The sequence below is a fragment of the Dipodomys merriami genome, unplaced genomic scaffold (genome assembly GCF_024711535.1).
Source record: "Dipodomys merriami isolate MVZ:Mamm:240054 unplaced genomic scaffold, mDipMer1.0.p SCAF_287, whole genome shotgun sequence".
In the NCBI taxonomy this organism is placed as follows: Eukaryota; Metazoa; Chordata; class Mammalia; order Rodentia; family Heteromyidae; genus Dipodomys; species Dipodomys merriami.
Window position 1 is genome coordinate 1,056,846 of NW_027204348.1, and position 27,883 is coordinate 1,084,728.

General features: G+C 34.5%; 1 non-coding gene and 1 pseudogene across 1 annotated transcript; one reads left to right on the plus strand and one right to left on the minus strand.

The window, feature by feature from the left end:
- Positions 1-9,561: 9,561 nt before the first annotated feature.
- Positions 9,562-9,658, plus strand: LOC138838671 (U6 spliceosomal RNA; annotated as a pseudogene).
- Positions 9,659-24,019: 14,361 nt separating this feature from the next.
- LOC138838666 (U6 spliceosomal RNA) lies at positions 24,020-24,126 on the minus strand. The gene has a single exon (XR_011375705.1). It is a non-coding gene; the product is annotated as a U6 spliceosomal RNA (small nuclear RNA).
- Positions 24,127-27,883: the final 3,757 nt, after the last annotated feature.

The window sequence follows — 27,883 nt, forward strand, 5'->3', positions numbered from 1 at the left end:
GTAATGTCCTCTAAATTTAGGTAGTTAATGATGCAATATTTATACAGGATTATATCCTTGGGTGCCTGTTTGTAACAAGGAAACCTTATTGTTTCTAACAATGCTACTGATCATATTTCCCTAAAATTCTGTGTATAATTGAAAATAATTATATTGTTCAGTTGATTGCTCACGTTTGTAATTTTTTTTGTCAATGACTATTTTAAATCTTTTTCATTTTAGTTTAATCATACTTTGAAGCATTTTTAGCTAGGTCCAAAGAGGATGGCTTTTTCAAGTACTTATTTATTCAACTGAGTTTGCTCTGTGTAGCTAACGGATTCAAAGTAAGCCTTGCTTAAGAGCTACTTCTAAACTTCTGCAGCTGAAATTTTCCTAAATGCGGTCTCATTGGCACAAATGTCTACCTGATGCTTTACCCTTCTTCCATGTAGGATCAGACCAAACAGAATATCTTACCCTGATCGCGTAAATTGTCTTACTTGAACAAAATAAATCTTAGTTCCTAGGGATCATAGAAAAATGAATATTTCAGACAGAACTTTTCAGACTAGAAGGTTTTTATCAAAATATAATGGTTTATTATACCTACCATTTCAAAAGTAGCTAAAGCCAAGAAGGTGAAAAAATTGTTCATATGCATGATTACCGAATGTCCTGGCCTGTCTACCTTCCAACAAGGCAGGAACTTAGACTACTGCCTTTCTATCACCAAATATTTTCATAGCTCCAGGAGAAGTCCATATGTTTCTCCTTGTTATTATGCCTTAAATTGGTAATGTTTCCTCTTGCCTCCAGTCTGTAAATCTACAAAAGGTAAAGGTTTAAATCTAACTCTATCAAACACTGAGGTAGAGATAATGGAAAAATACTTTAAAACAGAGTTGCTTTGGATACCCTAACCAAAACAGAACAATGCAAAACATGTGCCATTTTATTATATTATATATAGTTATATATTTTATATTTATATGTGCTGATTTTATATTTCACACAGTGAAACTTACTAGAATCAATTGATAATTTGACAAATAAATTGATATTTATTTATTCCAATAAATAGAATTGGAATGTAAATAATTAGGTTTAGAATATATATTAGAATATAAAAAGTATCAATGCAGTGTCTTAGGTATAAACTTGTGATACCTTCTAAGTGTTCATGGTCTTCTGAATTAACATTGTTAAAAATCAATGTTGTTTTCCTCTACTCTATAAGAGATTTTACTCTGATGCTCTGTTTATTGTTTTAACTCACTGGTCCCAAACTGTTTTTCTCCATATTTCTGATGCATTCCTCCTACATATTATACTCTAATTTTGCTAATATGATATCTAAAAGACATTATTCTTCTATAGACCCATGGGTCCTAATATCTTATGGCTGAGTTACCTGCATCATCAGATAACAGGGGCAATACTTCTCACCTAGGCCTACCCAACATGCCAGCAGACAGTCACTGAAAATCCATCTCAATTTCTCATTTCTTATATTTCAGGGCTCCAATTCCTTGAGAAACAAGAATTAACAGCAAGCAATTGTGTAATGTAAGGCAACTTAAAATGAAAGATGAAGTCACAAAATCGAGAGAAATTACTGTATTTCAAACTGAATTGACAGATGACCAGCCCATATGAGTGAACAAGATCAGAAAGTGTCACAAGATTATTTTTAATACCCCTCCCCTAATGACTAATGTAATATTTCAGTCAAGTATAAGTGGGCCCAAAAAATAGTTCCTGGAAGGATAGATCCGTGATTGATCTACCATGGTCAGGAAAATGACTTAGAGGTTAAATTTAATTCAGCAAAACATTAATTGAGAAGATCGTTTGTGCTTCAAAACACTGGTACTTTAGTACAACTTGGTTCTGTGGTATAAAAATGTTGTCATTCTCAAACCAACCTACATTTAATCTCCTGAAAGTGTATTCCTTTTCAAATAAACTTTTTGAAATCACACTTACCAAAATAACATTTGATAAATAGATGACACTTAGTGACATTACAAGTTTTTCAAGTGTAGGGAGCAAGTTACAATAGAGTTGATTCATTTACCCAGCACTAATGTCAGACAAGTTCAACCATTCATTAAAGTCTGAAAGTAGTACCACGCACCATTTGTGTTGCTCAGTAGGTGCCTTCCAGAAATTTGTTTAATAGATCAGCCTCCCATATTTCAACCCTAAACATTAGCTAATAAAGTAAATTTCATCACTTAATAACGGGCATTTTAAAAAGTCACAAATACTTGCCTTATCATATGCTGTTTTGTTTTCCCTCTGTCTAACACAGTAAGAAATATGTCTTTAAGTCTTGAATATGGGTACTCATCTGAGATGTGACAAAATCTATCTTCTATTTCTATCATATTCTTCTATAGTAGTATATGTTACTTTTCTTCCTTTTCCAAAACTTATAGGTAGTAGAAAGTTTTATTCCATGTAAAATAAAATAATCACACATCATTGTACAAAACCATTTATAAAAACTGGTAGTTAAGAATACATTCAAAGCCATTTTTAAACTTTCTTGTTGACTAAAGATTAATCTTCCAAATGGATGAGAATATAATCATGTCTAGGTGTTTCAAGTCTCCAGTCTTGCAAATTGTTAGTGCAGATGAATGAATTATGGAAATATAAGCTGACATCAGTTCAAGTATATGCAGGACTGAAACTCCATGGAATGTATATAAACCTTTCAAATATTAACAGACAGTTTAACAGAATGACTATCAGGAAGTTGAAACCAGAGTGCCATAATAGTAAAGACATAGAATGAATGAAAAATGGAACAAGGGGCAAGTACAGCTAGAATACTCAATGTACACATTTGAGAAAGGAAGTGGTTAATCGGAAATAAATCTTGGAGAATGGGGTGGTTGAGAATGATAGAAGGTGTCACTGTGATCCAGGAGCAATGGATAATTAGGTGGACATATTTAATTGTAAGACACTTGCACAACCTTTGGAAATTTAGTTAAAAAAAACACAAAAACACATAAAAATCACAACCAAACAGCAATCTGTAGGGAGTATGAATATGACCTCTCAAAATTTTAAGGAGTTAATGGAGGGAAGTCTTAGTAAAAGCAAACAAAGATGTTCAAAGAGGGCAGTTTGGCGTAGGGGAGGATTCTGAACAGATTTAAATAGATTATCTAGGGTTATAAATCACATATATCTGCTGCAAATATTATCTTTCTTCTATGAGTTCTCTTTGTCTGAACTTGATACTCCAGTCCTGAGCCACAATTGATAGCTTGGAAAAATGGAATGGAAGAAACAAAAAGAAGAACCCATTACTCCACTGTAGAGAAAACAATCCTCTATTTTTTCCTCTCATCTCTCTTCACTGCATTTTATTCATACTTTTAGGTCAATTCATTTTGAATTACATTTTCCTTCTTTATTCTGGCAAAGTAATTGGTCAAATAATTCACTAAAAGTTATTTGCCATTTTTTTTGATTATGCTGTTTAATTGACTAAGCGAGTCCATTAAACTTTCCTCTTGTATTTGGTTGCCATGAAACAACATCTATGTTAATGAGGACAAATCTAATGTAAAAATTGTCTCCAGAAAACCAGTCCAAGAAACTGTGATTAAAAATACTTGGCTACCTTTTTTCTTTTTCCTTTACCTTGAAAGTCTTCTTGTGTCTAAATTGCCCAGAAAAATAGGTACTCCATCACTTTTTGTTTCAATCACTTCTAACCTCAAGGATATATTTTGCTAACAAGATGCTTAGAGGAAACCAAAAAATACTCCATTTTTATCTTCTCACTTAAGACTCTCCTTAGATACCATATAAGGAACAGTGAAGTTTTTCTTTGCAAAATTATTTCAATATATTATTTTTCTCTTGTTCTTGCATTTGCTCACCAAGATGTATGGAGAAGAATAGAGGTAAATCACCCATACCTTGGAAGACAGGTCTGTTACAAAAAGACAACGCTTCTGTGTCCTACTTCTATGTCCTCCTCTCAGCTCTTTCCTGATTTCCAATTAAACACAGCTTCTTGGCTATTGAAGCCTCACCCACTGATTCATCTTCATAGTTTCTCTTTTAAAACTCTTTTAAGAGTAGAGACCCAGCTATATACAACCAATCTGAAAAGGATCCCAAACCTCAAAATCTAAAGGAGTTTTATGACTCTTCAGGAGGACGACTGGGAGACCTAGGACCCCCCCCCATGCCAATCGTTTGATCATCACATTCCTGCCTCGTTTTGTCCCCTTTCCTATTGACCAATATTCGTCGCTGTAACTGATCTGGATATGACCAGGTGTCAGGAATGGTAGTGGTTAGAGCCCCGTTCTTTTTTTTTCTAGGAGACAACTCCTCCCTACTTGCACTCTCAGCAATCACTGGCAACCCAATGACTCATATCCTTTTGCAGGTTTGGTACGTGTTCCCCCATTTATTGTTCTGGCTACTAATGACTCTCAGTTTTCCCAGGTTCAATTGATTCATCCGTGCACTAAAAGAGCAGTAGGATTGATCCTTGCAATCGGGTCCGCAATCATCGCTACAGTGGCTTCAGCTACCACGGCCGCTATATTGCTGTCCCAAAGCGTGTCCACCGTGCAACAGATAAACCAGCTCATCCCTCAACTGTCCTCCATAGAATTATAACATTTACAAGTTGCCAATCTTCTTAAGGGAGGCCTCCTTTTGCTCCAACAACAAATAGACTTGCTCCAAGAACAGATTACGTTTCTTTGATTACAACAAGGAGGACTATGTAATGCTATGACTAATTCTGTCTGTCAGCTTTCCACTCCCGCACCCAATTTCACTGAACTTAGTAACTACATCAAAGGCCTTAAGTCCCTTAAGTACTTAAACTTGAACCAAAACCTGCTGCATGATGTTACCCACCTAAACCAGACCACCATTCAGCTTATTCCCGCTGTCTCCTTTTTAGAAGATATGCTTAAAAAGTTACAACAATGGTTTTCGCCATCCTCTCTGGTCATCTGGGGAGGCCGTGCACTTGTAGGGCTTACTCTCCTAGGAATTATTAAATGCTTGCACTCCTGGCAAAATTGCCTCCAATGACGGGTCACCATAATGACGGTCCTTTTAAAAGAAAAGGGAAAATTTGTGGGTAGAGCCGGTCAGATCTGGTTGAGTCAGCTAGAGTAGTAGTTGAAGCACACTTCCTGCTCATAGAGACGTGACCCACAGGCACGTCTGCCTAGCTTTCCAGCCATGAGCTGTCCATGCTCCCTACATGCCCCCGGGGGACCAATCAGTGCCTGTCACCAAGCAGTGCCCATCATCAACTCCCCGCTAAGAAATTGGCTGGGAAGGACTCAGGAGGTTGGGAAAGCTGGAGCTATAAAATCCCAACCCTTGTGCAGAAATAAACCAGAACTGCTTAAGCCTGTTCTCCCAACGTGTGTTCCTTGAGTGCGTCTTTCACACTTACCTCCTGCCAGAGATCTAGCCCTACAATGTAGCAATAGGGGAGGCCTTATAGTCCTTCACCTTCATTAGACTTGAAGCTAAGAATCTGTGATTACTTGGAAATCAGGCAAGAGCTAAGAGGAGGACAGAGAAATAGGACATAGGAGCATTGTCCTTTTGTAAAAGACACTGTCATCCATGGTATGGGTGATTCAACTCTATTCTTCTCCATACATCTTGTTGAGCAAATGCAAGATGAAGAGAAAAAAATAATCTATTGAAATAATTTTGCAAAGAATAACTTCACTGTTCCTGATATGGTATCTAAGGAGAGTCTTATGAGAGAAGATAAAAGTGCAGTATTCTTCGGTTTCCTCTAAGCATCTTGTTAGCAAAATATCTTTGAGGGTATAAGTGATTGATCCAAAAATTGGCAGAGTACTTATTTTTGAGGGCACTTTAGACAAAGAAGACTTTCAAGGTAAAAGATAAAAGAAAAATGTATAGCTAAATATTTGTGATCACAGCTTCTTGGACTGATATTTTGGAGACAAAGTTTTACATTAGAGATTGTCCTCATTAACATTGATGCTGGGTTTCCGTGGCAACCAAATGCAAGGGGGAAGTTTAATGGACTCGCTTGGACAAGAAAAGAGCATGATAGAAAAAAAATGGCTAACAATATTTAGTGAATTATTTTGACCAATTACTTTGCCATAACAAAGAAGGAAATATTTAATTCAAATCACTTGACTTAAACTTATGAATAAAAATAGTCAATAGAAATGAGAGAAAACGTAGACGACTGTTTCCTCTCCAATGGAGTAATGGGTTCTTCATCTTGTTTCTTCCATTTTATCTTCACAAGCTATCAAGTGTGGCTCAGGACTGGAATATCCTTTCAGACCAAGAGAACTCACAGAAGAAAATATTTGCAGCAGATGTAGGTGATTTATGACCTTAAACAGTCTATTTAAATCTGTTAAAATTTCTCCTCTACCCCAAATTGCTCACTTCGAACAGCTTTGTATGCTTTTCCCAAGATTGTCCTTCATTAACTATTTAAAATTTTGAGAGGCCATAATCATACTCTATAGAGATTGCTGTTTGGTTGTGCTTTTTGTGTGTTTTTGTTTTTTGTTGTGTTTTTTCACTGAATTTCAAAAAGTTGTGAAAGTGTGTTACAAAAATGTCCATCTAATTGTCCAATGTTCCGTGATCAGAGTCACTCCTTCTATCATTCTCAACCAACCCCTTCTACAAGATTTATTTCCGATTTACCACTTCCTTTCTCACATGTGTATATTAAGTATTCTAGCTGTACTTGCCCCTTGTTCCATTCTTCGTTCATTCTATGGCTTTATTATTATTCCTTTACTATTATTACTATTAATTCAATTTCCTGATAGTCATTCTGTTAAACTGTCTGTTAGTACTTTGAAAGGTTTATATACATTCCATGGAGTTTGAATTCTGCATATACTTGAACTGATGTCAGCTTATATTTCCATTATTCATTCATCTGAAGTAACAATTTGCAAGACTGGAGACATGAAGCACCTAGACATGATTTCATTGCCCTCCATTTGGAAGATTAATCTGTAGTCAACAAGAAAGTTTAAAAATGACTTAGAATGTATTCCTAACTACCAGTTTTTATAAATGGCTTTGTACAGTGGTGTGTGATTATTTTATTTTACATGGGATAATATTTTCAACTACCTATAAGTATTGGCAAAAGAAGAAATATAAAATTTACTACGGTAGAGGAATATGATAGAAATAGAAGACAGATTGTATGTTTGTCAAATCTCTGATGAGTACCCATATTCAAGACTTAAAGTCATATTTCTTACTGTGTTAGACATATAGGGAAAACATAAAACACCATATGATAAGGCAACTATTCATGACTTTTTAAAATGTACTTATGTGATGAAATTTACTTTATTAGCTAATGTTTTAGTTTGAAATATTGGAGGCTGAACTATTTAACAAATTTTTGAAGGCACCTACTGAAAACACAAATGGTGGGGGGTACTATTCCTACACTTTAATGAATGGCTGAACCTGTTTGGCATTAGTGCTGGGTGAATAAATCAACTCTATTGAAACTTGCTCCCTACACTTGAAAGACTAGTAACCTCACTAAATATCATCACTTGTAAAGTGTTATTTTGGCAAATGTGATTTTTAAAAGTTTATTTGAAAAGGAATATACTTTCAGCAGATTAAATGTAGGTTATCATTTGTTTGAGAATGACAACATTTTTATACTACAGAACCAAGTTTACTGAAGTACCAGAGTTTTGAAGCGCTAAGGATCTTCTCAATTAATGTTTTTTAAATTATATTTGACCTCTATGTCAAGTATTCCTAGCATTGGTAGACCAATTATGGATCTATCGTTCAGGAACTATTTTTTAGCCTGCTGATACTGGACTGAAATAATTCATTAATCATTAGGAGAAGGGTATTACAAATAATCTTGTGACATTTGTGGTCTTTTCCACTCATATGGCATGGTCATCTGAAAATTGAAAGTTTGAATTACTGTACTTTCACATTTTGTGATTTCATCTTGCATTTTAAGTTGCCTTGCATTTCCCAATTGCTCACTGCTAATTCCTGCATTTCAAGGAATTGGGGCCCTGAAATATAAGAAATGAGAAATTGAGATGGGTCTTCAATTACTTTCTCTTGGCATGTTTCATGGGCATAGGTGGGAACTTTTGCCCTAGTTATCTGATGATGCGGATAACTGGGACCTGGGATCCTAGGACCCATGGATTCTATAGAAGAATAATACCTTTTAGACATCATATCAGCAAAATTTGAGTATAATCAGTAGGAATGCTTCAGAAATATGGAGAAAAACAATTTGATACCAGCGAGTTAAAACAATAAACAGAGCAGCAGAGTAAAATCCCTTATAGATTAGAAGAAAACAACACTGTTTTTTTTACCATGTGAATTCAGAAGACCAAGAACACGTAGAAAGTATCACAAGTTTATACCGAAAACATTGCATTGATACTTTTTATATTCTAATATATATTCTCATCCTGATTATTTATATTCCAATCTATTTATTGGAATAATATAAATTAATTTGTCAAATTATCAATTAATTCCAGTAAGATCCACTATGTGAAATATAAAATCAACACATATAAATATAAAATATATAATTTTCTATAAGAAAATGTTTTGCATTGTTCCGTTGTGGTTAGGGAATCAAAGGCAACTGTTTTAAAGTATTATTCCATTATATCTACCTCATTGTTTGGGAGAATTAGAACTAAAGCTTTACCATTCGGGGATGTACAGCTTAGAGGCAAGAGGAAACACTGTGATTAAAACACTACCAATTTAAGGCCTAATAACGAGGAGAAACATATGGACTTCTCCTGGAGCTATGGAATATATTTGGTGATAGAAAATCAGTGGTGTAACTTCCTGCCTGGTTGGATGGTAGTCAGGCCAGGACATTAGGTAATCATGCATATAAACAATTTTTTCACCTTCTTGGCTTTAGCTACTTTTGAAATGGTAGGGTGTAATAAGCAGTTATATTTTGAAAAAATACCTTGTAGTCTGAACAGTTCTGTCTGAACTGTTTGTCTCTATATAATCCTTTGTAACTAAGATTAGTTTTGCTCCAGTAAGACAATCTATGCTGTCAGGGTAAGACATTCTGGTTGGGCTGTTCCTACATGAAGCAAGGGTAAAAGGTCAAGGAGACATTTGTGCCAGCAAGACCTCATTTGGGAAATTTTAAGCTGCAGAAATTTAGAAGTAGCTCTTGAGCAAGGCTTACTTTGAATCCATTAGCTCCACAAAGCTAAATCAGTTAATAAATAAGTACTTGAAAATCCATCACCTTTGCACCTATCTATAAAGGCCTCAAAGTATGATCAAATTTCAAATGAAAAAGACTTAAAATAGTCATTTACAAAAACTTGCAAATGTGAGCAATCGAACAAACAACGTTAAGTTTTTCCACCATACACAGAATTTTACAGAAATAAGATGAATAGTAATTTTGGGAACAATAAGGTTTCCTTGTTACAAATAGGCAACCAAGGATATATACCTGTCTTAAGATTGCATCATTGATTACTTAAGTTTATAGGATACTACATGCTTCAGCAGCAGGTCTACCCGAATTACAATACAGAGATTTACATGCCTCTTGCACAAGGATGATATGAAAATTTGTGAATTATTCTATATTTTTCATTCTTCAGATGCAAGAAATGAAAAACAGTTATTCAAAAGTTGATTACAAATATACAAGTGTAATAATATATGTAATTCATAGAAATAAAAGTTAGTTTGACATCAGTGTATTCAATCTTCAACGTTTTAGAAAGGCCTTTACATAGCATAACCTTTATAAAACTTTTGAAATAAATAACATTGTCATTTTATCCCAAAGAAATAAAATTCTATAAGGCCCTAAGAATTAAAAGAATCTTAAAATGTTTCTATATGGAATGCAATCTGAAAGGACACAGTTATTAATGAACGTATGTATTATAAAACAATGTCGAATTCAAAGTATTATATCTAGGAACGAATGAAATAGATTACGGACATTATACAAACAGAATACTAAATATTTTAAAATATACTTTTTCAGACAAGCACCAGAAATATCTTTAGTTTCTGTACTACTCATTTCAACAGATAAGTTAAAATTATTTCTGATTTTAAAAATCACAAACTCTATAGAAATCATTATAGATGTATACAAACAACTCGAATATATTTTGACATCAAAGTCAGGCAATTCACTTGGAAGAATACCATGGAATACATGAATTTTTAAAGTAAGGTATTGCTGTTGCTTTGTATTGTGAAAATATTTTCTATGGTCACATACGATGGACTGGCAATTTTGAAATTAAAGAAACTGAACTGATCCATTAGGACTTAGGAGAACAATTTATACAGCTTTCCACAACTTCAAAGAGGTAGTGATACATACTTATCCTTTTGGCAATATCAAATGCAGTTTCTTCCAAGTTGTGCTTCAGACCTGGCTTGATATAATGGTTCAACAGAAGGAGATCCAGCGTATCATTGCTATATCTATTCCCAGCAGCAAATGCATAGGGGTCAAGAGGCCTTTAACTTGGCCATTGGTATCTGCATCATGATGAAATAAAGAAGCCACTCTGTTATTATTCCATGTATAAGTACTACGCAGGGATGTCCAGCCATTCGCAGTTATTGCATGAATATCTGCCTTGAGCCACCAACTCATGGACAATATCTAAGTGTCCACTGTAGGCTTCTCGATGAAGAGGGGTATACTCATCGTCATCCCTAGTAATCACATGAGTGACCTTTTTGGAAAGTAGTCTCTGCACTGTAGTAAGGCGATTATTTTCAGCAGACCAAAGAAGAAATTTGCTTGGATACTATTTCATTTTTTTCTTGCAATTGATACCATTTCTCACTTTTTCATCTTGTTCCTCAACTTCTTCAGAATTGCCTAACCAGAGACTTTGAGTGCCAGTGAGAATGAGCTGTCCATGTATTTCCCCAATAGTTCACATTGGATGAAATGGTCAGAAAAATCTGGTGAATTTGCTGCAACTGTTTTTTCACTATTATTTATTTTCTCTTTTTTCATTTTTACTATTCTAAATTATTCTAACGGGAGAGTAGGGAATTGGTAGAGAGCAGAGGAAAGATTTTCCTCCGTATTTAAAGGTACAGACTGAAAATGAGGACCAGTGTTGTCTTCTTGTGCAGCTTATTCTAAGAATGAGAAAACAGGAAATAATGTCTTCTATGTAAATGAATTGGGATATGGCAGAGCAGAAAGTGAAATGATGCATCCAAAAATATAAAAGCAAAATAAATTAAGATAATTATGGAGCAATCATATTACTTATGAGAACCATGAAAGGGAGAGAGGAAGAGAGAGACAGATGTGCAATGATTTAGCTAGCCACAAAATCCATCCCTCTCATCAAATTATAGAGCAAATAAATTTATTTTTTTTTTTGGGTCCGGTCGTGGGGCCTGAACTCTGGGCATGGGCACTGTCCCTCAGCTCTTCAACTCAAGGCTAGTACTCTACCACTTGAGCCACAGTGCCACTTCCGGCTTTTTTCTTTTTGCATATGTGGTGCTGAGGAATCGAACTCAGGGCCTCAGGCATGCAAGGCAAGCACTCTACCACTGAGCCACCTTCCCAGCCCATAAATTTATTTTTTAAAAGATATGGAAATAGAATTTAAGATCAGATGTGTCCATTGTTTTTAATTATATTCTTATTATCTTAAATACTTGTACAAGGGAATTTTCATTGTACATATCAGTTTTTTAAAGTAAAATGGATCTTTATATAACTTTTCCACACCCTTCCAAACCTCACCCCACTTTAATTTTTTCTAGTTTCATACTATCTGCATTGAATATTATACCTTCACACTCCTCCTCCATAACTCTCTTTATTCCTTCCTTTTGACTTCCACTCACATATTCCAAGTGATATTTTCCTGGTATTCATTTTGTTGGAGTAAAGTTCAATTTTATAAGAAATTACACCTTTGAAATACTCCTCTGAAAATAGCATGCTTTGGTTAATATTTTTGTGTAAACTTGTATAAATTTCTAGCTTCCAAATATGGCTCTGACTTAGTTCCATTAATATATTTTTAGAACTATCCATTTCGTTGCAAATAATGTAACAGTCTTCAAAATGGATGGGTTCAATCCAATTGTGTATATGTGCCACACTTTCTCTAATCATCACTCTGCCAAAGGGCATCTGGTCTGTTTCCGTAACTTGGCTACAGTGAATAGTGCAGCAATGAACATGATTGTGAAAGTGATTTTACTGTTACGTTTTGGAATAATTCATCACTTCCTTTGTGGGAGCAATACTCTATCCAGTTTTCCATAATAAGAACATCCTTCCCTTCATCTTCATCACAATGTATTGCAAGTCCTCAAAAACACACTTACCCCTACACTTACCCCTACAGGTCTCAATAAGCTAAAACACCACTGTGCCCATATTCTTTCAAAACATTTTTTCATAATTGTACATATAATTTAGTGAGAACCTTCTATGTACTTTCCTAATGTGGGAATGAGGGACATGACAGAGTAAACGTAAGAAATATGCAACTTAATTAGCTATTATCATATTTAAAATCATGTTCAGCTCTAATTCATAGCCTCACATAATATTATTTTAATCTTTATTTGATTACTTCATCTAACCCATAAATTATATCAGGTGAGTTAAAAGCAAAGGCAAAAAGTGTGGTTTGATTTTGACACTCATGTGTGAGGTTGTACAACATGGGCAAATGCAAATAGATGGATTGGAATTAATAGCTCTTATCCATTTTGTTAACGTAGAGATGATTTTCACAACCTGATTCTTGAATTCTTATTCCATTCAACAACAAGAAACATGTGATAATTTCCTTTGTTTTGCTCCTTATTAACTTTTTTTCCATTTTATTTTATAATGGATGATTTCATAAATGTACTGTAGGTACAAAAATATGTTAAAATATTTCTATCCGTATGCATTGACATATACATACACACGTATATTATGCACGTTATATGATAATGTATAATTTCAGTAACTGTACAATTTACTAAATTATTAAAACTATTAACGGCTCATGCCTGGCATCCTGGTTACTCGGGAGGCTGAGATCTGACAATCATAGTTTGAAGCCATCCTGGGCAAGAATGTCCAGGAGCCTCTTATCACCAAACAACCAACAGAAAATCAGAATTGGAACTGTGGTTCAAATAGTAGAGTGGTAGACTTGAGAGAAAAATCTCAGGGATATCATCCAGGTTCTTAGTTTAAGAAGTACAATCTACCCAAATAAAATCTATTTAATTTACACCTGTGTAATTAAAGTATTTCCATCACCCAAATGCACAACCATGCTCATTTGCAAGGTAACTCTGTTTTGTCTGAAGTACCATAAAATATTTTCACTTAAGGTGAAAGCATTGGAACGTGGGTTCATTCTATCTCTCTCATGCATTTTTCCACTCAAATATTCAAATCTTACAATTATTCCAGTTATTTAAAATAATAGTTTTTTACTTTAATACCCAAATATTAGAGTTTGAATTGAGTGTCTTTTGCTCCCTAAATGGGTGCTCTTACCACTTTGTCATGTCCCCAGCGCTAAATTATCCTGATTATTTTTCAGATCCTTGTGTATGACCTTGGGCTCAGTCCATGTTATGTTATTCTTCCTGGAATTTAGAATAACAGGTGCATGGTATTGTGTACTGATTTTTTTGTCCAGTCTGGGCTTTAACCTCTATCCTCTCAAGAGTAGACTCCCATGTAGTCAGGATTTTCATAAGTTTGTGATAGCTGATGTTTTTTTTTTAAGTCTTTGCATTTCCTGCAGGTTCTTGACTACTGAATTAATTTGTTTTCTTGGGTTGTGTTGTTTCATTTGAATGTATGTGTTGAGTTGTTCCTCACTTGTACTTTTGTTTCTTTCAATCAAGTTCTTACCTAAAATGCTGAGAAACCAATTCTTCTTTTTCATGATAGTCAAGGTGAACATGATTTATTACAAAGCAATTTCAGTAATATTTAAACATCTTCATATCTATGGATGGTACATAAATGATAAGTGCTGTGACGGGTTTTTTTATTTTCACAGCAGTCTTTGCCATGCACAGACAGATCATCATAAAATCTATGAAGATAATAAAACTACAGATGCAAGCAAAGAGAAGAAAAACCTATTATTAATTGTTTGACAGAGGCTTGAGTTCTAGTGAAAGAAATACGTTGCTTGATGCAAGATTTCACAAAATTGTATTGCTAGGGGGAAGCTAAACAATCATCTAATTCTACAGAATTGAGGGAGAAGAATCAAACTCCTGAATAGTTTACATATGGGTCAAATAAAAGCATGCTTCTAAAAAGAGAGTTGAATTTAGAGAAACATGATGAGTTCTATGTAAATGGGTGCTTAGCTGATTTTGTTAATTTGTAAACTAATACAGGGAAATAGGGTACAGCAAGGTAAAAAAAAGAACTTCGCATTGAAATACTCATGTGTGTGTGTGTGTGTGTGTTTGTGTGTACATGCACGTGTATATACGCATGCATATGTGCAAGTGCTCATTTATTAATTCATCATCCCTAAGCTTCTGTGTCCAAGGATAGTGGCTTACCACTTGAGCCATTGTTCCACTTCTGGTTTTTTGGAGATAATCGCATGTATTTTCATGATTGGACTGGCTTTGAATAGTGGTCTTCATATCTCAGCCTCCAGAGTAGGAAGCTAATCTTACTCAGCCCCCAAGTAGCTAGTTAAAATTCGGCCTGTCCTCTATATTTCACTGCTTTTTATTCTTGTCCTGAGGTGTTCACATGCCTAAGTCATATATATGTCTAGTTGCTTTAAGAAATACTCTTATTGCTTGGCACCAGGGGCTCCCATCTGAACTCTTAACTACTGAGGAGGCTTGAGAACAGAACCCAGGCCAAAATTTTAGTGGACTTCCTTCTCAATCTATAGTTGGGTGCATTGGATCATTTCCACCATCCTGCACTATCTACAGGTTAAGATTGGAAGGGCTGCCGAATCCAGGCCAGCCAAGTTAGGAAGCAAGACAATTTGGTGTGTAACTCTTATTCCCTTGATAATGGGAAGGCTAAAAAGTCCGATCAGATGCATGTTCTTTTGGAAGGGAACCCCTATCCTAAAATTAACCACTGATATGACAACACTCTACAAAAACAATACCCAAGTTGAACACAATTTCCCACAACCAAAATAAGCATATACTTTAACATGCAAAAACTTTGCTCTTTGCTCTAATATCAGCTTCATCTAATTATCATATCATGTGACAGAATAGTTTCTTCATTAAACTGATTATATATTTTAAGAAACCTAGAAAATTCTTTCTCACAGATTAAATCAAACGAATGGCAAATTGCCTCATTTCTTACCTCTTTGACTACCACTATAAATTCATCTTATGATTATTATTAATAGTAATATATTCAGATTTATTAATTTACTTTGTAACAGTTTTTAAACTTTTGGCTTCTCTGCTGAAGTTGAAGTATTTAAATAGTATCATCAAATTATATTACTTGGGTACTTAGGGCAGTTTTTTAAAAAGTTTTAAACCAATGGTTTCTAGTAATTCTGTTTTTTTTGGGGGGGGAGGGTGTCGGATCATGGGACCTGAATTCTGGGCTTGGGCGCTGTTCCTCAAGGCTAGTTCAAGGCTAGCACTCGACCACTTGATCCACAGCGCCACTTCCAGTTTTTTTTTCTGTTTATGTGATGCTGAGGAATTGAACCCAGGGCCTCAAACATGCAAAGCAAGAGTTCTACCACTGAGCCACCTTCCTAGCTCTCTATGAATTCTTAATTGGTATATTATTTAGTTTATTTTTAATTTCAATTTAATTTTATTGTGAAGGTAATTTACAGAGGGGATACAGCTACCTAAATAATGAGTACATTTATTATGGAAGGAACATATTTATCGCTTCCATTGATTTTTTTGCACACTCAAAAAAGAAACTACTGATGCTTTTCCTGTCCATATTGACCAATGCGTACTTTTCTTTCTTCATGCATTTTTTATTATAAAATTGATATACAGAGGGCTTAAAGTTATTTAAGTCAACTAAAGAGTACACTTCATTTTATTTTCTAAATTTTGAACTTAATTATTTTCTTTTGTTTCTTTAGGGTAATTCTTTTTTCAGAGTTGTAGGATTAGTTAATTTAGTTTTGCATAATTTTAACACATGTAAATTATTCAGAGATATATTTTTTGCTTTCTAAATAGTTAACATGTGAATATTTAAAAATTATTTTCTTAAATTTTATATGGTTGATGAATTTAAATAAATTTAATTTATTAAAGTTCTAAACATATTTGTTCAGGTAATGAATAATGTATTTTCAAGAAGCACATACTTAATAAAAAAGGCTCCATTACATGGTCACTTTTTGGAAATATTTATACTTGAATTAAAAAAAAAACTGAGCTGAGCATAGTGATTTGTAGTTTCCATTTTCTAACTATGTTGGGAAGTATAAATAGGGTATGTAATTCGGGAGAGACTGGGAAAATATGAGACCTCATCATAAAATTTCCAGAGTGAAATGATTAGAGATATAGCCATGCCTAGCAAGATATAGAGCACCTGGTTATCATATACTAAATCTTGAGTTAAAACACCAGTAACATCAATCTTTTATCAAAATAAAAGTATACATGTTTCAAAATGTTTATTATTTAAAACTTGTTTGCAAATTTCTCATGTCTTTTATTTCTTAATTTTCAATTTACTTAATCTATAAGAATCCAAGAATCTTGTGATTGTTTTATTTCTACTAAACTTTTAAATAGTATGAGCAATATTATGATTTCATATATTGAAATATTTTACTGTTTGTGATAATTTCCTCTGTTTAATATGATAATAACAGTATTACAAATGTATGTATGTGCTATGTGTGTGTGTGTTTATGTGGGTTTTGTATGTGTGTGCTTTGCGTGTACTTTGTAATGCTTGGGAGATCACACAATTGCTTCACATATGTTAGGCCAAAGTTTTATATCACTGAACTATACTGTCTAGTTATAATACAATTTGTGTTTTAAGTTATGACTTTTTAAAATTTTCATTCCTAATATGCTTTTTCAAAATTATATATGATAAAATGTGATCCACCTTCTATCCACATTAGCAACTGTTAGTTTTATTCTTTCTCTTATTTCTTTGGAAATGAATTATATTCCTATTACAACTTTTTTACATTGTAACAGCTCTATACAATGCTTTGTTTTCTATTTTATTTTTTCCATGTTATCTGACTTTCAGTCCAAACTATCAGGTGGATTAAAAAGAAACTTGATTCAGAACACTTTATTTTTCTCCTTCTCTTCTCTGAAGTCTTTCTGTTTTTTGAAACAATACCAATGACATACAGCTCCTATGTGATCCACCATTCTTCCCCATCTCTCTCTCTTCTGCAGTACAGCTCAAGTCGTTATCATTCAGCTTTATTATGCTATAATGTTATCTAAAGCTTAACTCATTCCTAAATTAATTTTAGTTGCTTTGAGCAATCTCTAAAGACATTTATCTATATATAATATCAGGGGTTTGTGTTTCCACAAGGTGCGAAATATGAGTGACTATCAAACATCCAGATATCTCTGGAGAATATTGGTCCACCTGCTCAATAATACCGTATGTAAATTCAAGGAATTCATAGCAATCTTGTAAAATGGTGTAGCTTGAACCTTCATACAAGCTTTGAATCATATTACCATGTTTAGTGAAGATAACCTAGTTCTATTATAAGACCAGACGCATAGAAGAAGGTAACAGATTTTTCAAAAATAAATTCTTAGTTTTATGTTCCACAGATTATGAAAAGGATGCTATGAGACTTTATGAAATAAAAACAGAATCTTAAATGGTTGTATTGGCACTATTGCCTCTCTAGATTTAAAGAATGATCTTAGAATATTACCTCAATCCTTTGTTTGTGTGTATGTATGTCAGTGATGGGGTTTGAACTCTGGGCTTGGGAGTTGTCCATGTGCTCTTCAGCTCAAGGTGAGCACTCTACCGCTTGAGCAACAGCAAAACTGCCAGTTTTCTAGTGGTTTATTGGAGATAAGAGTCTCATGGACTTTCCTGCCCAGGATAGCTTTAAACCACCATCCTCAGATCTCAGCCTCCTCAGTAGCTAGGATTACAGGCGTGAGCCACCGGCACCGGGCCTACCTGAAACCTTATAAAGAATGATTATCAAACTAAATGTGAGATGTAAAAACCTGTAAAACATAAATGTAAATATTCATGGCATCGGATTAGTAAAGGTTTCTAAAAATTTGACATGGAAAACATTAGTAGCTAAAGAGAAGCAAGAACTGGATTATATCAAGTGATAACCTTTCATAATTCAAAGGACACTATAACAGAAACGAAACCATATCCAACAGATAGAGGGCATATATTTGTTAATGCTACAATGTTAATGCTACAATGATTCTGAAACTTAAGTGTTTTTTGGGAGGGGTCCGGTTGTGGGGCCTGAACTCTGGGCCTGGGCCCTGTCCTTCAGCTCTTCAGCTCAAGGCTAGAGCTCTACCACTTGAGCCACAGAGCAACTTCCGGCTTTTGTTTTGCTTATGTGATGCAAATGAATCGAACCCAGGGCCTCAGGCATGCAAGGCATCGCTCTACCACTGAGCCACCTTCCCAGCCCCTGAAACTTAAGTATTTTTATATCTTCTAATTCTATATAAATTTTTTTACTGAATAGTATATTTCGTTAAATAACATATGCAAATTAATAGTCAATAGGAGGAGCATATGAAATAAGCTACTTTTTAGTGTCTAAGAAATAATAAAAACTCACTAATAAGTCCATAATATAAAAAGAGGACACAAAATATAGTAATGCTTTTGTGGAGAAATTGATACACTTCTGATAGTGATCGATTTGTATAATACTACAATCATTTTAGCAAATAAGATTTCAAGTCTTCAAAAGGTGAAAGAGAATTTTATAGGATCCAGGCATTACACTTCTATGAATATATTAAACAGAAGTAAAAAAAACTTTTTTGGATAGAGAATGTAGTTAATTGACAGTGAACTTGAATAGTATGTGTGAGACCCTGGAAATGATCCGCAAAAAACAAATTTTGAAAAGTCACACTATAGAGGATGTATGCTGGGCAAATTCCTGTAACTGAATTTTATATCTATTTTTAATGTCTGTTCTAAAATTTACAGCATTTCTATTTGAAGAAATGCAAGTTTGTGAAAATCGGGCTTTGAAAACTTATGAAGGCACAATTCACTTCCAAAGCACTAAAATGTATACAATAAAAGGAGATAATATATTGTAAGTGAATTGCATGTCAGGAAAAAAAAACTATTGTTAAAACTTCTTCACACAAAATGCAGAATAGCTAAAAAGATGTTTTGGTGTTGGCTAAAAACTCTTTGTAAACTACTGCATTTAAAACAAAGATGTGATTTCTGTTTATTTTGAGGGTATTTTGTCCGTTTGGGTTTATACAGAGATAACTCAATCCAAAAGTATATGTGATAACTCTAATACCTAGGAATTATGCATCAATTCTAAGTAATTTTTTTTATTATTTTTTATTGTGAAAATACTGTACAGATGGGTTACAATTACCTGGGCAAGATAATGAGTACATGTCTTATCAAGCATTGTAGCCTCCACCTTTGTTTCCCCTTCCACTCCCTTCCCATCCTCCCCCTGTCCCCCACCCAATCCTTCCTGTTCCCCCCCAAAGTTGTAAAGTTCATTTTTCGACATAACGACTTGTACATCTCATTGTTGAAATGAGTCCACCTGTATCCCTATTGTTTTCCCATGGTTTCCCTTATTTGCAATATCTAGTATATGTCTGAGTCAAGCAGAAAAGGTCAGATAAGGTGATGTTAGGGAAATGAACCCTAAGGTAGGTATTCAAATGTTTCCTTTTCTTTCGTGCGATTGTTTCTAACACATTTATGATTATTTCTTTGTTGCTTTGTATGTCCCTCCCCCACAGTATAACCCCTGCTTTCACTGTATTTGATGTCGGTATAATTGGGGAGGGGAAGGGTTAAAACTTCTAAGTAATTGAGAAACTTTTCTGGAAGAAAATTTTAGCAAATGACAAAAGACACAAATCTATGCATCTGCATTTTATGAAAGTCATATGTTACATGCTTAATCCAATTGCTTATCTCTAGTTTTCTAGGAAAAACATATTCTCAAGAACCAAAAGAAGTGAAAATAACAAAATACACAATCATCTTGATTTATTTGTGAAAGTAACAAATGAAATAAAATAATTCCACTGAAGGGAATCCAATATTAGTGTATGTGAAGATCTTCCTAAATGCCAATATCCATTACATTTTTGGAATTTTAATTTCTACTAACATAGGAAAACTAGAACAGGAAAACAAATATAGACTTAGAGTGAACCAGCCTTGAAATCATTTTCTTAATTGTTTTGAAATTACAAAAGAATTGATACACCTTTGCTTTGGAAATCATTTAAAAATATTTATCACTTGTGATAATTCAAATACGAACAAGTGTAATTTTATATAATCATTATAAATATCATTTTATTACTATTGTAAATTAGAATAAAAAATCAGTCCCAATATATGATGTACCTATCATTATTCTTAACTTCTAATCATTACCTAAATATCTTAAACAATCTAAATAATCATGTCTTTAACATGGACGTAAATGTTCTACACTTTTTTTTTTTAAATTGTATTTTATTTTATTTGAGAACATACTGTACAGAGGGGCTACAATTACATGGGCAGGATAATGCATACATTTCTTACCAAGCATTGCAGCCTCCTCCTTTGTTTACCCTTCACTTCCCTTCCCCGCCTCCCCCCTCCCCCCACCCAATTTTACCCCCCTCCCCCCACCCAATTATACCCCCCTCCCCCCCCACACCGAAATTGTAAAGCTGGTTTTGACATGACATTTTGTACTTCTCATTGTTGCTACAGGTCCACCTGAATCCTTAAACGACTTGTTTGTCCCCATCTCCTCCACATGTTATACTGACATCAAATATAGTGAAAGCGGGGGTTACACTGTGGGGGAGGGACATACAAAGCAACAAAGAAATAATCTTATAAATGCATTAGAAACACATGCATGAAAGAAACGAAAACATTAAAATACATATTTAAGGGTTCATTTTCCTAACATCACATTATCTGGCCTTTTCCGCTTGACTCATACCTATACTAGATATTGCAAATAAGGGAAACCATGGGACCTATGCTTCTTTGGGCCTGGCTTACTTCACTTAATATAATTTTTTCCAAACCTTTCCATTTCCTAACAAATGGGGAAATGTCATTCTTTCTGATGGAGGCATAGAATTCCATTGTGTATATATACCACATTTTCTTGATCCATTCATCTACTGAGGGGCATCTGGGTTGGTTCCATATCTTAGCTATGGTAAATAATGCTACAATAAACATAGTTGTGCTGGTAGCTTTAGTGTGGTCTTGTTTGTAAACATTTGGGTAAATGCCCAAAAGTGGGATTGCTGGATCATAGGGGAGATCTATGTGAAGTCTTTTGAGGAACCTCCATACTGCTTTCCAAAGTGGTTGAACAAGTTTACATTCCCACCAACAATGAATTAAGGTTCCTTTCTGTCCACATCCCCTCCAGCATCGGTTGTTATTAGAGTTCTTGATTTTTGCTGTTCTAACTGGAGTGAGGTGAAATCTCAATGTTGTTTTGATTTGCATTTCTTTTTTTTTTTTTTTTTTTTTTTTTTTGGTCGGCCGTGGGGCTTGAACTCTGGGCCTGGGCGCTGTCCCTCAGCTCTTCAGCTCAAGGCGAGCGCTCTACCACTTGAGCTACAGCGCCACTTCCGGTTTTCTGGTGGTTTATTGGAGATAGGAGTCTCACGGTCTCTCCTGCCCGGGCTGGCTTTGAACCGCGATTCTCAGATCTCAGCCTCCTGAGTAGCTAGGATTACAGGCGTGAGCCACCAGCGCCCGGCCTTGCATTTCTTTTATGGCTAGGGATGTTGAACATTTCTTCATGTGTCTATTGGCCATCCTTCTTTCTTCTTCAGAGAAGCTTCTCTTTAAGTCTTTCGCCCACTTATTTATTGGGCAGTTGTTTCTTTGAGGATTTGTTGTTGGGTGGTTTAATTTTTTGAGTTCCAAGTATATTTTAGATATGAGACCCTTGTCCGTTGTAAGGCTAGTAAAGATCTTCTCGCAATCGGTGGGCTTTCTATTGATCTTGCCAGCTATGTCATTTGCCCTGCAGAAGCTCTGCAATCTTATGCAATCCCATTTGTCCAACCTTTCTTTGATTTGTTGTGCTTCAGGGTCTCTATTCAGAAAATTTCGACCTGAGCCAAGGAGACCTAGGGTTTCTCCTATTCCATCCTGTAATGTTTTCAGAGTGTCTGCTTTGAGTTCAAGGTCTTTGATCCATTTGGAGTTGATTCTGGTGCAGGGTGATATATAAGGATCTAGCTTTAGTTTTCTACATGTAGTTAACCAATTTTGCCAGCACAATTTACTGAAGAGGCTGTCTTTCTTCCATTCTATTGTTTTAGCTTCCTTATCGAAGATTAGATGGCTATAGGTCTGTAGGTTCATTTCTGGGTTTTCAATTCTATTCCATTGGTCCTGACGTCTGTTCTTATGCCAATACCACGCTGTTTTGATTACTATGGCTTTATAGTAGAGTTTGAAATTTGGTATTGATATTCCTCCAGCAGTGTTCTTTCCGTTGAGGAGCGTTTTTGCTATTCGGGGTCTTTTATTGTTCCATATGAATTTTTGGATTGCCTCCTCTATTTCCTTGAAGAATGAGGGTGGAATTTTGATAGGTATCGCGTTGAATTTGTAGATAGCCTTGGGAAGTATTGCCATTTTCACGATGTTAATCTTGCCAATCCAGGAGCATGGGAGGTTTTGCCATTTTTTAAGTTCTGTGTTGATTTCCTTTTTCAAGATTTTAAAGTTTTCATCATAGAGGTCCTTCACTTCTTTGGTTAAGTTAATTCCTAGGTATTTTATTTTTTGTGGGGCTATTACAAATGGAGTTGCTTTCCTAATTTCAGCCACACTTTTCTCATTGTTGGCATATAGAAAAGCCATTGATTTTTGGGGGTTAATTTTATAACCTGCTACTTTGCCAAAGTTTTGAATCAGGTTGAGTAATTTGGGAGTGGAGTCTATGGAATTCTTTAAATACAAGATCATGTCATCTGCAAAGAGGGAGAGTTTTATTTCTTCTTTCCCTATTTGGATCCCCTTTATGTCTGCATCTTGCCTTATTGCTGTAGCTAGGCATTCTAATACTAGATTGAAGAGAATTGGAGAGAGTGGGCATCCTTGTCTTGTTCCTGAGTTAAGAGGAAATGGCTTTAGTTTTTCAAAATTGAGTATAATGCTGGCTGTAGGTTTGTCATATACAGCCTTTATTGTATTGAGGAATGTTCCATGGATTCCTAATTTTTCCAGAACCTTCATCATAAAGGGGTGTTGGATCTTGTCAAATGCTTTTTCTGCATCTATTGAGATAACCATGTGGTTCTTATTCTTGCTCCTGTTGATGTGATGAATAATATTAATTGATTTGCGTATATTGAACCAGCTTTGCATCCCTGAAATGAATCCTGTTTGATCATGGTGTATGATTTTTTGGATGAATTGTTGAAGTCGATTGGCCAAAATTTTGTTGAGAAGTTTTGCATCAATGTTCATCAAAGAAATGGGTCTATACTTCTCTTTCTTTGATGAGTCCCTGCCTGGTTTTGGGATGAGGGTTATGATGGCTTCATAGAATGTGTTCGGTAGTGAGCTTTCTCTTTCAATTTCATTGAAGAGTTGGAGGAGTATTGGTGTGAGCTCTGCTTTGAAGGCCTTGTAAAATTCCGCTGTAAAACCATCTGGTCCTGGACTTTTCTTAGCTGGGAGGTCTCTTATTGCTGTTTCTATTTCAATGCTTGATATGGGCCTGTTAAGCTGGTTTAAAAAAATATGGAACGCTTCACGAATTTGCGTGTCATCCTTGCGCAGGGGCCATGCTAATCTTCTCTGTATCGTTCCAATTTTAGTATATGTGCTGCCGAAGCGAACACTGTTCTACACTTTTTTACTTAACATTTTCCAGGGGTATGTATTCATGTTTTTAAGAAATGTTCACAGCAGTTAAAAGATGCTTTTGTGAAATTAATGTGCTACATTTTTTGTTGTGGGTGTTGTTTTTAGTGGTTAATTGGAGATAAGAATCTAACAAGTACTTTTCTGTCTGGGCTAGTTTTGGAAACAATTCTAAGATCTCAGCACCCAGACTAGCTCTTATTATAAGGGTGAGTTACCGGCACTTGATTTCATGAAGTTTTTTTTTTTAATTTTAATTATATTTTAAGATACTTGTTTCACTATAATGTATATCATTCTACACATAAATTTAGATATATGTATATATTTTTGAGGACAAATAATCTCTAAAAATATACTATTCTAGACATAACATTTATATATAGAGAGAGAAGACAGATATATATATAGAGAGAGAGAAGACAGACTCGCTCTAAAAATTTTATGCTACTATTTTTGACCTTTTTCATTTCAAAGATATACAGTCTATTTTTCTAAAAGTTTCCTAGAATAAAATAACTAATATTTCAATAGAAAGTAGAGTTTATTACTTTCAAGGGAATTTTAGATATACACATGATATTATAGTAACATTTACAGTATATTCCTTGAAAAGGTTCTGCCCAAACTCTTAAATATTTGATTGTAGTTAGGGGAAGAGAAGAAGTTAATTCATACTGATTAGGAAATTGCAATGCTTCAAAAAATCTATTCCATAATTTGTTATAAGCACATAGTCAAACTACCTGATATGGTTTAGGTTTTTTGTTTATTTGTTCAAAATTTCAATATGAATTCATGCACAGTGGTAACATTAAAATTATTAATCAAAAGACAAATAATAAAATTATAGACACATATCCGACATTCAATAATTAGCACTTATGTTGCTAATAATAATTTTGATGGGGAGGATGATGACCACAGTGTAGCCTGATAATGACGATGTTGTGATTGAAAAGGAAAAAAAAATACGTAGATATCTTTGAAGCTGGATTTATCACATTGAATGCATAGTTATAAACAGCGTTGGATTACATACAATAAGAATAAGAGGAGGAGGGCTGGGAAGGTGGCTCAGTGGCAGAGGGCTGGCCTTGTCTACATGAGGCTCTGGGTTTTATTCCTCAGCACCACATAAGCAGAAAAAAGCAGGAAGTGGCACTGTTGCTCAAGTGGTAGAGTGCATTGAGCTGAAGAGCTGAGGGACAGTGCCAGGCCAAGAGTCCAGGCCCCATGACGAACCAAACCAAACCAAACAAAACAAAACAGAATAACAAAAGGAGAGTTTGAATATCAAGAATTACAATCCCATAAACAGGTACAGACAGTAAAAACCCTAATGTTATTCCAGCAGTCTTTCTAATGTATATACACTCACTGTTCTTGGTGGTATTATTTTCTTATAAATAAAATCGTTTATTTCCACATTTTGATGGACTAAGATGTAGGTTTCAACTTAGTGTGATTAGTTCAAATAACATTCTCATATAGATACCATTCAATAACCAATGTTTTCAAATGATATATGAAGAGTATGTTCTTCATTACAGCTGTAAATACATGACACAATTTACATAATACTACTTACATATCTGCAGTTACCGTAAAAGGACACAAGCTGCAGAGCCAGGAGTTAAAATTTATTTTTATTTCTTCATGAAACTATTTCTGACTTTATACCAACAAACTGAATTTGACACTTTCCTTATTTGTAAGCTAAGATAGAAAATGTAATGACTGTTTATTTTCTTTTTCCTTGCTCTAGAAGTCAACAAATATATTCTTCAATATTTCTGGCAGATTACATCCATTAAATGTAAGACCAACACTCAATGTTGTGAGTAATTAATGGTACTAGAGTTTTTGTCTGAGTTCTTCACTCTGTGTGCTTACAAGGAGACTCATTGGGTGATGGAGAGGACCAATATGAAAAGACTGGGGAGAAATGCATACTTAGTAAACAGTTGGTTTAGGACTGAGTGACTGGTGATGAGTATTTGCAATAGGCTGGTGTGTCAGGGTCATAAAAAGAAGTACATAGAAATTACATTAGTGACAGAAACTGAGAAAATCTTGATCATTCATCTTATCTAATGGATGGAGGTGGGGTAAGAGGAAATCTAAGGTTTTTCCACATCTCTGTCTCCTAACTGTGTTAGTTACATTCTTGGTGATAAGGATGGATTTAGATGGATTTATCTTGGTGATAAAGATGGATTTAGAGGAAAAAACTCTCTGATAGTTCTAAGATTTATGTTAAACAGATGCAAAGATAGGTCTGGTTGGACATCATCAAAATATTCATAACCATGAATATGAAAAATAATAAAATCAGGGACATTATTAAAGGGAAGAGGAAAAGGAATGTTCTGACGAAAGTGTGAAGAATGTAAGTACCAGAGTGGACAAGATTGGAGGAAAGTGATAAATAAGGAAACAAAAAAGGAATAAACACAGATTTACAGAAGAAAAGGAAGGAAAGAATTTTCAGAAAGATATTGAAGGAAACCTACTATTTGGATTTGAAAAGTAAAAGGACATAGACAAGTTCAATAAGAACAGTGTTTTGGTGAAAGTTATATTGATAAAATGTTGAGATGTGAATGTGTGGACAAAATTCTGGATCGATTAATTCAACAGATCCTGTTGATTCTAAATGTTGGGAACAAATGCTTTAATCCTGACCTTAGAAATATTATACAGATATAACTGTCATGAACTTTTCTTAGTGTGGTATTCTGTGAATATTTTTGAAAACTTTATTTAGCTAGGAGATTATAGATTGAACTACAGCACAAAAAAGCCTAATTTGTTCTATAGATCCAATTAGTGACCCATCTATGCATATCATTTTGGGATTTTATTGAAATATATTTAGATATGTTTGGATATCTTATCAGCCTACTCATTATAAATGTAGGACAAGTAACACCAAGTATTAGGTTGAACAGCCAACTTTAATGATGTGACTGGAATTGATTCCTCTATAGAATAGAAAATGCCTCAATAGCAATTGACACATCATAACTTCCATATACACTATTGAAATCTAAATCTTGTTAGGTATATCTCCATGCTGAAATAACACTGTCAACCAACCTGACACAAGTTCTTATATGTAGGAAAATGTTCTTATAAACTTCAAGTTTTATTGAATGGAAAAATTCAGACATTACTCTCACCACCAGGATTAAATGCCTAACAAGATAAGACTTTTTGCTTTAATGCTTTTCTTTCACTTTCTCATACACATTGTCAAGTAGTGAAGGATTCTGATTTAACAATAAGACAATTGTGACTTGTATTAACACAACATCTAGGATCTAATGTTAATTTGGATACTTACTAATTAGCTCCAAATTTTGTGGATATTTATATTTCTCCTGGGTAAACTAATGAACTCCATGAAAATGTCCCTAAGGAGCCTTTCAATTCTAATATCACTGTCTCAAAATGCTTTAAATTCTACATCCTTTAATGTGGGCATAGGGTTATATTGTGGAACTTTTCTCCTCAGAGAGTGAGTATTACCCTATTGCTTAACATGGACAAAGTACCTTCATACATAGACTGGGTGTGTACAAACAAGAAGTGGTAGTTGAACAATGTTCTTAGCAGTTTGTACAGATGAAATGGAAATAGAGCAACTATGAACTCAAAAGGAATGTGCAAAGAAGACAAAGGCACAAAGTAGAATGTGCCAAGAAAAGCTAAAGTATAATTTCAAACAAT